Consider the following 12,141-nt stretch of genomic DNA (forward strand, 5'->3'; position numbering starts at 1 on the left):
CCGAACACGTGCCTTAAAATAGACAAGTCAGGTATCACTCGAAAGGTCTCGACTCAAGGTAGAAGTTTACGAGGTTTCTCCCTTGTTTTCGCTTCGATACATACCAATCATTCTTCGTTAATGTGAATATCGATACAGTTCCACACAGATTTAGCGTTAAACAAAATAAGAGAGGCTAAGACCGGGGATTGTTAGTTACACAAAAACTTCGTATTACTTAAAGGTTACCGCGAGCTCTCAATGCTTTCGAACGCGGTGCTGCGTCGTCGATGAACAATAAAGTCTCCTACATAATATAATAATATCCTACCGCTGATTCCAGTGGCGAGCATTGTACTTTGAACCTTTGTTCGTTGAGTTACCGTCTCTCGTCGGAGGCTGTCGCGTACAAAGAACCAGTTCTTCTTCGATTTTTCCCTGGAAATAAGTACGCAATATAATCCCCCAACGATCCCAGCGTTATCGAAGAAACGCGTAACAGTCGAAGAGTTAATGATATCCGCGTCCACGTTCGACGAAACTCTTTGATCCGATGAAAAACCAGCTTCGAGTCGGTCGTTGCGTCAACCGTTCGTCCCCGTAGACCAAACGGTTGCGACAAGTTTCGCTTTTACACGAGTCGCCTTTTGTTCTCGCGTATCTGTTATCGGCGGCCATTGTAATCGTCGTAAACGGATTTGCACGTGCAAATCATCGTTCCCGGCGTGTAATTCAATTCCCCCGTCGTGCCCCGCCGTCGCGAATCGGCTTCGCGAAGGAAACATTCTTTTTCTTCTCGAATGGAAAGTCGATCGTGTGAAAAGAGGAAGCGCGAAGAAGTGGTGATGAAGGCGACCGGAGGAAAGGGAACAGGGAGAAATCAGCTAGAAATCCAAGAGTACCGTTGGAACTCGGAAACGACGTAACGAAGTTTCGACTCTGGGGAAACGGAAGTCGACCGATACTCCCGTTCGCCGAGGCCTGCGTGGTCGAGGGTGAGCAACCCCCTGGTTGTCCGTGTAGCCCGTTAATCGACTGATTCTTCTCGAGCTATTCGTCCATTGCGCGATGCCATCAGAATTTTCACAGCCCTGACCACTGTTCGTAACCTACCAGTATTTTCGTGGGCGGTTTTAGAGGCCAAAGCAAAACGAAAATGGTGCATGTACAATTTGTCCCAATTAATCGCGGCGAGGATTAAATTAATCCCTAATCGTTCACGACGACTGACAAATACATTACTCACGAATTCTGTAATGTCACATTATTCTTACTGAATAATGAATCGCTGAATTGTTCTGGCGCTGCCGAAAGATAATGATTAATTAAACGAACAATGATCTGATTCGGCGTATAATTTAATTAGCCAAAAGTTAAACCGAATCGACGGTTCATTATTAGCCAAGAGCGATGCAACATCAAAGAAAACAAATAGTCATTCGACGATAATCCGCTTCGTTCATCCCGGCAATTAAATTTTACCCATCAGTTGGGAATGCACCGTCGTGTCGCGATTTTTTTCCCCGAACACGTACAGCGAAAAGTGCGGTTAGGAGTTCCGCCGTTTGGTGCAACCCCGTCGCGAACCGTTTTGTCAACCTCCGCCCTCGCAAATTGAAATTTCCGACAGTCAACCCCCCCCCCCCCGCCCCGCCCCCACTCGCCGCCGCGCTCCGTTTCCTCTTCCTCGATTTCCCACCTTCTTTTCTCACTGTGTTCCCAATCCCCTTTCACTTGGAACGTTATTCCGAAGACATTTGGAAGTCACTGGGACAAATCGATATTCAGGATTCGAAGTTCATCGAATCCACGGATTTTATCCCTCAGGAAAGAGGATTGGCGGCCGAAGGAGGTTGCGGTATAATAGCAAAGGTTGCGCACCTAGTTACTTTTCGGGTCGCAAAGTGTCGCGCTTGGCAAGCCGTTATTTACCCTGGCTTCGTTGCGGGGAACCGTATCTTCTACGTTGGCGTAATTACTCCACCTCGAATTGCTCTACGCCGCGCGATTCTTCGAGAGGGATTTCGAATAATGGAAATTTAGGTCGCGGCGATTATCATGGAATTTTTATAAATCACTGAAATCTGCTCGGCTCTCCTCGAGGGGGCAGCTCGTAATTCCGTTGGATCCCGGTGCAATGGGACAAAAAAGGAGGGCACCAAACGGATCCGAAGACGCGCGCTCGCGCGAGAATCGAATTACTGCCGTCGGAAATGATTTATACTCCGCGGATTCGAGGAGCTTCCTTAACCCATTTCTCAGAATTTTAAGGCGGGCGCTTTTTCCCCCCGCGACGAGTATGCTCCGAATGCCTCTTCTTTTCTCGTCGAAATAATCGAAAGTTACTGGATGCATAAAGCAGTTTAGGGTGTATTTTATACATTCGCAAATAAATTTCTTCGACTACCTCGTCGATGTACTGGAATCCATATCGGCATAATTTGTAGCGAGTTTTGATTTCCACGGTTCTTCGTTGTCGCAAGGCATAGAAAATACATTGACTTAACGAAATACGGTGTTTAATTCTCGTCTCGCGCGACTCTGTTTGGTTCGTTTCGTTCGTCTCCGGTTCTCCGGTCTTTCGTCGATCTTTCCGCGGCCGTCTATCTCCCCATCTCTCTTGAAAACTCCTGGAGAAGTTCCCCGTGCGTTACACGTTTCCGCGAGCGGAAATTGTCCTGTCTCGCAAATCATGCTCTCGTTCTTCCCCGTCCCTCCCCTCAACTTCTGTTTCTTTCATCTCGCTCGCGCATCGCGTCCCGTGCGTTGGGAACACGCGCGAACACGGGACTCGGCGCGAACTTTTGCACGAGGTGTAACTCGTGCACGAATACGAGCCATTCATATACCTACCACTTGAGAAAGCTTTTCTTTCTTTCCTCGTGCCAGGACTGTTTTATGGATTTCGCGCGGCCCGCGAGGCTCGTTACCATGCTCCAGATCCCGCGGAAGGATTTCGTTTGGACTGCCGCGAAAATAAATTGCTTTATTTGAATTCGCTAATTAACGCTCGAACTGCCTCCACTCGTGCGTTACGATGCCCCGATAAGCGTTATCTGCCGTTCAACGGCCGCCGCGATTTTCTTCCTGGTCGCTTTCATGCGTCCATTCGTATTTTTCGGACGGAAACGGGTATTTCTAATTTCTTTTGTTAAGAAACCACTACGTACTTTGAACGCGTGCTGTGTTTACGTTTGCGTTCCACGCCTGCCACGATATCGTCCTTTGTGTTGTAAACCACGTCGTGGCTAGATATCGCACAGATACAAATGTACTAACTGTAGTTCATACCAAATAGGATTCTTTATTTTAATGCGAAATATTGGGAACCGGTTTTGTATAAATATTGGATCACTAACGCAGCATACCTTTATCGTTAAATATAAAATTAAACACACGCAGATTGGATTGATCCACATCGTTCACCGTAAATATTAGATCACGGATCGATATATTTTTCCATTATCGTCAAACATTTGTGATATATTTTTCGTTCAGCTACCGATGATGTAGCTGCACCGCCTCCGAATCTCTTTCAAATCACTGCTTTACCGCGATACAGTGTCGTTCTCGCGAAACTCTTCCGGGTATTTGAAGAGCTTGTGTAATCATAATTTGATGACCATCTTGTCGCCAGGGGTCGATCGCACACCTGCGTTGATAAATAAAGTTTAAACGAGTATATGTATGAAATTAATGGCGTTGTTTGCCAACGCGTCGCGCTCTTTCGAGCGGCTATTTGCTGTCAATTTTGGGTGGGAAAAGTTGATCCAACAAACAAAACGTTTCTCTTCTCGGTACTCGGAGCTTTTATATTCCCTTTGCACTCTACTTTTTACGCTGCGGAGGCCTCTCTCGGTTTTATTCCGTGTCAAGGCTGCTGGAAAAAAGAATGCGTGGCGTTTATAACACGATCTGTCTCTCGTTTTTGCTTCCAGGTTACCGATAAAGTATTCAGACAGCCTGGGCTAACAGCCAGGTTCGTTCCTTGCCTGCTTGCCATCCGACTTTCGCGCACCATCCTTTACTCAACCATCGGAATACGTTGTGATAGCCATTTTTAATCCATAATTGGCTTGATTATTACCTCGTTTATTTTTCTTTATCCAAGGACGCGGAGACCCGGAGCATCTAAGCAGAACAGGATCCAATTTAGCGAAACTAGTCGCGTTGACGTGTTTACGGTCCTATGCCGATAAAACGGACCGGATCGATTCGGGTTGCCCGAATATCTGTAATACTCCGGCTAATTAGCGAGCGCGCTAATCTCAGAAGCGTAACGAGACGGACAGATTATCCCGTGGGCGATCTTCGGCGGCACATGCATACATGACACGTGACTCTCGTCGGGCTGGGTTCTGGCTGTATGGCGCGTTCCTCAGACCATGGACAGGGCTTTGCAGCTTTACGATTCCTGTTTCTGTGTAACGTTCCGGTGGTAGCTTATCGAACAAACCCGGTGAACAGGCTGATTTCGAAAAGTGGGACAGACTATAGATCTTTTTACGAACGTAGACGAGAACATTTCTATTCAATTTCCTACTTCTGACCGCACGCATAGGTGTCCTGGGTATATTTCACTGTTACGCTGTTCCACCGTGACACTGTTCACTGTTACGTTGCTCCTCGTCAGGATTCGAATGGGTTTTCACATATCCGAATCGCACCTATAGATGCCAAAATATAGAGAGCTGCAATAAGGAGGCATCTCCATTTTTTTGTGGTTTTGAGGTTAGAACATAATCACGGATTTAAAAAATTCCTTTCTTTTCGTGGTGCAATAAGGAGAGAGCTCCGGTTATTAGAAAAACTGATGCTGTCGATTTGCCGGAGACAGAGCAGGAAGAAGAACGAATTTTGCAGTAATTTTACGATCTTCTGTATTCTGGATTTTAAAAGAAAAGGGGCGAGTTCGGTATCTGGAAAGCGGAATAACGGTGTGTTCTCGAGACCGCGCGCTTTTTTCCAAGGGAAACAGGCGATGGTTTTCAGCGTTGTCTTCCTTGCCGATATTTGGTTAATTACTTCCGGTAACTCGTCGCGGTTTGACAGTGTTCCGCGGGCGGAGTTGGTATAAAAGTTAAACTTCCAGGAACAAAAGCAACGTCGCGACAAATATACGCCGGGCACAGGACGTTATCAAAAGTACACAATGCTCGGTGAAACTCTATTAATGGCGCCCGTTCCCCCTCGGGGTTACGGGGTAACTTTTAAAATATTATCAATTCCGCAAAGTCGACCGCGCGTACACTTAACCGCGACTACGGAGGCGCGCAGCGAAATGAGGTTTCCCCGAGTTTTCGATGAATCAATAAATCATCGATCGATCTCGATTTTGTTTATCGTGTGCCGTGGACGCACCCAAGGCGATGAATCGTATCGAGAGCCAAGAGGGAAAAATAGGGTTTACCGTTCCCGATAAATTACACTGGACACTTGGCTACGTTTTCCCTTGATATTGGAGAATAGAGTCGCGACCACTGTTACCAAGCATTTTTCCTTAATCGTTCCTTTGCCCGTGACAGTTACGCTGCTTTAGGAACAAGTGTAGCGTGTTCGAGCGCGGGTTTCGATATACACTTTCCCCGGCACGATAGCGAGATAAATGAACGATAGTCCGCGAAAAAGAAAAAAAAAAGAGAAGTTTCTTCTTGGCCGGCTTGTAATAGATTAAAAAACTTTTTTCGCAAAGTTCCTTAGCTTGCACCTAATCAGCGCGCGCTGCCCAACGAATGCGCCGGGGAGCGGGCCTCGACGAGAAGATACACTAATTAAGTCGTTTCGAATTAATCGTCTGGCAACGAGGCTGTTCCGTTTCTGGGTCAAAGTTGTTTGAGTTTTTAAATCGGACTTTCGTGCGGACCCTACGTCCAGGCACACGGACCACGGCGGATGTTTCCTCCGTTCCGAAATCTCGAAAGGAGACTCGGGTTTCGCGAAACCGGTAATTGGGGCGCATCCAGTTCAGTTTCGACTTAAAAATTTCGAAACTGGAAACGGCACTCCAAGATAAACGAGGGTTTGCGACAACTCTTCGCGATCGTTCACTTAAATTCTCCTCGAGGAGTATGTCTCGAGGGGTCGGGGCCAATTTTTACCAAAAGAGGCCCTCTCTGATAAACATCCTCCCGGAGTCGCTCAAGTTTTATTGTTATCGTAATGGATGGCACGAGACTGCATCGAAGTTGCGCGATCTTGTATCGAAGGACGAGTGTATCACAGTTTACGCGAATGAGTGAACAGACTGCTTGGGAGTGGTGCTCGAGAGACTTCGAAGAGATCGTTAAAAATGTTCTACAAACGAAATAATCATTTCATTGGAAGACACTCAGCGTTTCGCGTGGCGCGCGGATAATTCGATCAAAAGGAGATGTTCATCGATAAACGTCGTCTAAAATCCCTCCAGTTTTCTCGAGGTTTCCTTTTATTTCTTTCAACGCGGCAGCTCATCGATTCTGCCCCGGTCCACGGGTATCTCGGCACGCTTCGAACGGCTTTTAATCGAAGGTCGAATCCTTGGAGCGCGATGACGAGGGCCACAACTGATAAAAGGGCCGCGAGAGGTATAAACGCCGATCCGGATACCCCGAGGATAAAGTCGATAAAAACGCCTCCGCACAACCGAGGATTCATCAAGTATATTGCCGAAGAGCGACAGGTGACAGGAGAGATTACTTTTGCGTTTGTGCGGTCAAAGACGGACGTGTGGAGCTATAACGAGTGTGTCGCACGCCCCGCGGCGAATATCTTTCTTGTAGGTCAGTGATATATATCTTGTCGTCAAAGGGTTTCAATTCCGTGCTGTCTCTGTTATTCGACGTACGATTCTCGACTCGCGCGATCCCCGTTTCAACGATGTCGACATACCTTTGCACGTCCTCGATGCGCGTTCTTACTTAATTATTTATTCGAGGTGGCAAGTGACGAAGATTCCAACTGGAAGAACGGTGACAGACAAATCTATATATTTGCTCGTTAAATATTAATTAATTCACGGACGTCCGAGCGATCGAAAATAATTCCTCTTTTGGAAGATAAAATGAAGTTCGCTCGATAATGGATTACTGTCGGTACGAACTACACCTACACCGAAGATTTATCGTTACATTATCGAATAAGCTCGGTGGCACTCCTCGTATGTTACGCTTCTGTAATTTGCTAATACATGCTTCAGCGCGGACTGTGCCCCCAAATATTTGAGCCATTACATCCAATTAATGGATTCAATATTATCATCCTGGCGGAGGTTTTATAGGATTAGAGTTCGTCGAGTCATTCGTGCGTTTAATACGCATTAAATACACTTTATTCCGTTTTAAGCGACCGCCGGGCGTTGGTGCGTCGACGTTTCGCGTTAAAAATATTTCATATAAACGCCCCGTGAATCTCTGCAGGAACGATTTGCTTCGAACATTGGCGAATGATTAAAATGCTATGCCGCGAGGAGGGCTTTCGTCATCCCAAAAAGGAAGGAGAAAACGTCGAGATTCGATTCCCGATTAAAGTGGCTGGATCGAAACAATACAATTTTTGGTCACACCGCGACTTGTCTTCTTCGGTTACGGATTATACCCGATTCTTCCGTCGTATGCGAACTCTATTTCAACGAGTCTAACCATCCAGAAAACGTTTTCCTGTGCAACCTTTTTCACTCTTTTTTCCTGTTTTTTTCCTCCCCCCCAAGCTGGTATTCAATGACGGTAGCTCGATGGTATACGCGGACTCAGCTTAAATGGCCTAACCAGTTTCACCCAGAAAATGTTTTTCATGTAACGGCCTTCCGACGGAAGTTGGACTTGGACGGGACTTAATTGGGTTTTGTTCCACGCCCTTCGATCGGCCGACTGGGCTGCTGCGACTTTTGCCCTCTCTCACCCTTCGTGACGAGTGCCAGAGCAACGTATCCGCGTTTTCCACGCGTTTTCCATCGGGATTTGCCCCGTTGTTCGGCTATCGATCCCCTTCCTCGTCCTCGTCTCCTCCTGGCGGAGCCGTTCTTTTTCTGGGAACACGGACAGACTGCCGGGGCCATGGTTTTCCCTCCGTCGCCAAAAATCGACTCGGAGGAAAGCACTCCCGCGAGACGATTTTTATGGGTTTTTATTTTTTTAACCTACATTTCGGCACGTCCGTCGGCGAAACACTCTGCAGCCCGGGCCAATTCGACGGGAAATGGAAATGCACGGTCCGCGAGAGCTCGCGAGAACTCGTCGAAAATACGAGCGTTAATTCGCATCATTACCGGCCATCCAACGTAATTAGAAGATATCTCGCCGCGAGATTTAATCGCTCGCGTATCCTTTAACGAATCCACGATGGAATTTCTGAGCTGCGGCGGCGAGGAAGTAGCTCAGTCCACCGGATGCCAGCAGTTTGTTTTCGGAAACGAGTTCTCGAATTCGCGATTCCTACCGAAACGGAACACCCCGAGAGGCGAAGTTCCTCTCTGTCAACAATGTTCTACGTTGCTGCTGGGAAATTCTTCTTTTTTCTTGTTTGCACTGTCCATCGATCCTTGTTGTAAACTAATACGAGGTGAGTCGATGCAAGCAAATTTCGGGTTACGTTCGTTGGAAAAATGGAGAAAGTCAATAATTATTGTGAAGGAACAGGATGCTTTGTTCCGCCAGAACACATATTTAATGCGTTGTAAAACTCGAACCCTTCAATTTGATTTTACCTTCAATCATGTATTCCCAGTTCATAAAGCAACCCTTCGGGCGATGTAAAATATTCATCCGAAGCTTTTTGTTGCTGTCTGCGCCTTGTTCTCTTCTCTTTTGTTGCTTCACGAGCTCTCAGGTCGCCGATGGTAATCCGCTTTTCGTCCTTTCCGTAGCAATACTGGCGCGAATATTGGCCAGTTTTGATGCCCACGGTATTAAGTATCCTTAAGTTTGCTGTTGCTCTTTCATCGAACACACAAGCCGCAATATCGATGTCGAGGATGCCTTGGTTTGCGCGTTTATAAAATCAGAAACTTGAGGTGGTTTGACAACCCGTTTGCATTTATTAACGATAGCTGAACAGGATAGAATGAACGGAACTCTTAATATATTAAAATACGGTTAAATAAAATCGCACGGTAGATACAATTAAATGAAACGAAACACTCGTAACGTACGAGAGGTAAAACTTTTTTAATTAGTTTTACATTTTGTTTCAACATGATTTATTTGTGTTCGTTTTCTATTTCGTACATTTCCAGTGTTTCACTCCGTGTAATTATACGTACTGTGTTTTTACATTTAATTGTACTTTTCGTCGGATGAATGCAACCGGGAAAAGAGAAGCCTCGCGTGTGGCTATCATTTGTAAAACGTCGATTCTTGAGTCCTTCTCGTTGCGTGGGCCCTTAACTCGAAGTAGAAACGAAATTAGATCGCATCTCCCGTCGTTTCTTTCATTCTACTTTATACCAACCTCTCTATTTTTCTTCGCCCCGTTCGAATATCGATCTCTACCCTCCCAATGTTTCGGGTTCGCAGGGACGCGGATTGCCAGCGACGCTTATCCAACGAGAAAGCACGAGGTGCGTAACCTTAAGCAGGAGAAAAGTCGGCTTGGACAGAGTTGTCGGTCTCGCGGGACGATTTGCGAGCGTATCTCTCGTACCCTTCGACTCTTCCCTTCAACGAGTTCCTCGAGCGCACCCTTTCGCACCCTCCTCTTCGACGAACGTCTTTCCTTCCATCGTCTTTGATCGTTCTTGTACACGCTGCATAGCTTTCAAGCAAGAACCGTGGAGAATAAAAGCTTCCCCGATGCTCTGTGCAAAGTGGGCTTCACCTTTTCCGATTCGCGAGCGAGTTACCGAATGACACGTCGTCGAACGTGTCGACAAAGTGATTCTTCCAACGGTGGCGCAGGAGTTTCTGTCGCCGATACAAAATTCTTTTTCCGAATAGCGAGTTTTTAACGTCGTTGACACGCGTATTTTTATCGTTGAATTGCGTCATTTAAGAACCAAACAAGCTTTGAATTTATCGGAGAATTGTGCCAAATGCGCTGCCAGAACAGTATGAATAATCAAATTTATCAAGTCCACAAGCCACGTAGCAACTCCGAGTATAGAATCTTCTACATTTTATATTCTCCGTTCGATAAATTAAGTTTGGTTAAAATACGTATTTTCTGTGCACCTGATTGCTTCCTTATTTGTCGTATCGACGACTGTATTTTCTACGTCTTCCATATTTTATTTTCAAGCAAATTGAATGGAAATTGTTTGCTATTTACTCTGGATATTGGGTAATTAGAAACGTCGCATCTGTTTTTAACCGACTTCGAAAAGGAAGAAGCTGGACACCTACCCCAACTTGATACCTAATGATTCACCTTGCCACGTTATTTCTCGATAGAGTTCCTCGTTAGATACATTAGATTTAGTTTCAGTTTAAAATAACACGAAACATACTTCGTTACAAGGAATACATTCCTCGAGTAATGTTGATCCAAGTCAGTAAATTTCATAGCGGCTGTATATTTAATCAAAAGTAATTAAACGCTAAAATTCCAAAGATTAAACAAAACAAGCCGAATTAAACTGAAATAATCTCGTTTCGTACTGCGCTGTAACTTCTGCGACACTTGTTCTCCGAATTTTGCCAAGGGACCTTTAGTCCATCGCGCCAGTTATGACATCCCAAGTCCCCGAGGTACGACCAACAGGAGATATTATCTCTTGGCAATGAAGACGTATAATTCCACGAGATTACAACGCAGTAGGGATCGTCCCTTTTTCGTAAAAAGCTTCGTCCACTCTCCTGTTTTTATTAATATTTCATTGGTCCCGTCGAATTGTCCATTATCCTCGCGCATCGCTGACCGTTCCAACCGAATAACGTTTAAAGGCGCGCGTAGCGAACCGTCGCGCATACGTGTGTTATACACAAGGGCTGTAACCCGCGCAAACGCATGGAAACCTGGCCACGATGCACTCGTTCCCTGGACGTACACACGACCAATCGTTGGAGGAATTAGGGGGTTTGATGTCCACCCTGGTACTTTTAATTCAGCAAATTAATGAACAGCGTCAACGTCGCCGACGTAGGGACGACTGTCGCATACAGATAACTGTACGGAAAATTTGCGGGACGGGCGCTCGGTAACGTCGTTATCGTGCCCCTGGCAAACCTACCGTGGAAAAATCGACGCGGATTTTCGGGAGTATCGCCACTGTAAACTGGTTAGTCGATTTTTCGAGTTACTGGTTACCACGTGTCGCGTCGACTTTCCCTTTGAGCATTTTTATTTCGGTTCCATCGAACGCCACGCGTATGCATTTGCTTTTTCGTCACCCGCGGCTGTTTACGCGTACGTCTATAATATTTTAGTGGACTGCTTTCCAGTGTTTACGAAAGGCACCGCTCTAAATTGAAACGAGACTTCTGTGATTCATATTATTCGTTCGTTTGTTGAAATTGAACAGTGTAAACAAAATATTTAATAGAAGGCCCTCCGTTTCCAGTAAATTACTTATTTAAAATGGGTATAATAGAAATACACCCTTAAAGAAGTTGATCTCTGCTCACCAATGTTTTAATAGGATTAGATGGTTAAGCCTACATCGAACCCTTTCATTGGCGCCCCTCTTGGATCGCGAGCAGCCACCCCTAATTTGTAAAGCGATGTTTTGGTACGAACAATGGTCGTCGATATAAAAATTCTGCGTTTCTGTAAATTTGACGAATGGGGAAATGTAAAATATAGATTCTCGCTCGTTCATTCGCGCGATATTTGCGGTGCGCGGTAATTTTTTTTTGGCGCGCAGGAATATTTTGAACGCGGCTTGATTGCACCGAATCACCTTTTTTCCGCTGATGAAAACACCGATGGAAATCATTCGCGCGTAGGACCGTCGATGAGAGCCTTTATTAAATAAACACGGAGTTTCGATGTTACTCGTCGCGGAGCCATCTTTTCACGAATATCCGCGAAACTTCGTATATACGCTGGCCAACATAACGAGATGATCGTTAGCCACACGGTTATTACGCTCTCTCAGCACCCTCGCGCAAATAAAGCGTGCTGAAATCCGTGCTGGCGCAAATATTCCGGGCCGAAATTCAGGTCAAGAACCAACAACGAACAATGCGCTGAAAAAGACCAAGAATCAATGAGGTAATTTGAGCCGAGGTTAATTGTCCGTTCCGTATACAG

The 12,141-nt window shown here is 45.8% G+C and overlaps 1 protein-coding gene across 1 annotated transcript in view; it reads left to right on the forward strand.

Moving 5' to 3' along the window:
- Positions 1–12,141, forward strand: part of LOC128890979 (semaphorin-1A) — a 218,453-nt gene that overhangs the window by 27,263 nt on the left and 179,049 nt on the right. The gene's annotated exons all lie outside the window — the stretch shown is intronic.

Source organism: Hylaeus anthracinus, unplaced genomic scaffold (assembly GCF_026225885.1).
Source record: "Hylaeus anthracinus isolate JK02 unplaced genomic scaffold, UHH_iyHylAnth1.0_haploid 12001, whole genome shotgun sequence".
NCBI classification, from domain to species: Eukaryota; Metazoa; Arthropoda; class Insecta; order Hymenoptera; family Colletidae; genus Hylaeus; species Hylaeus anthracinus.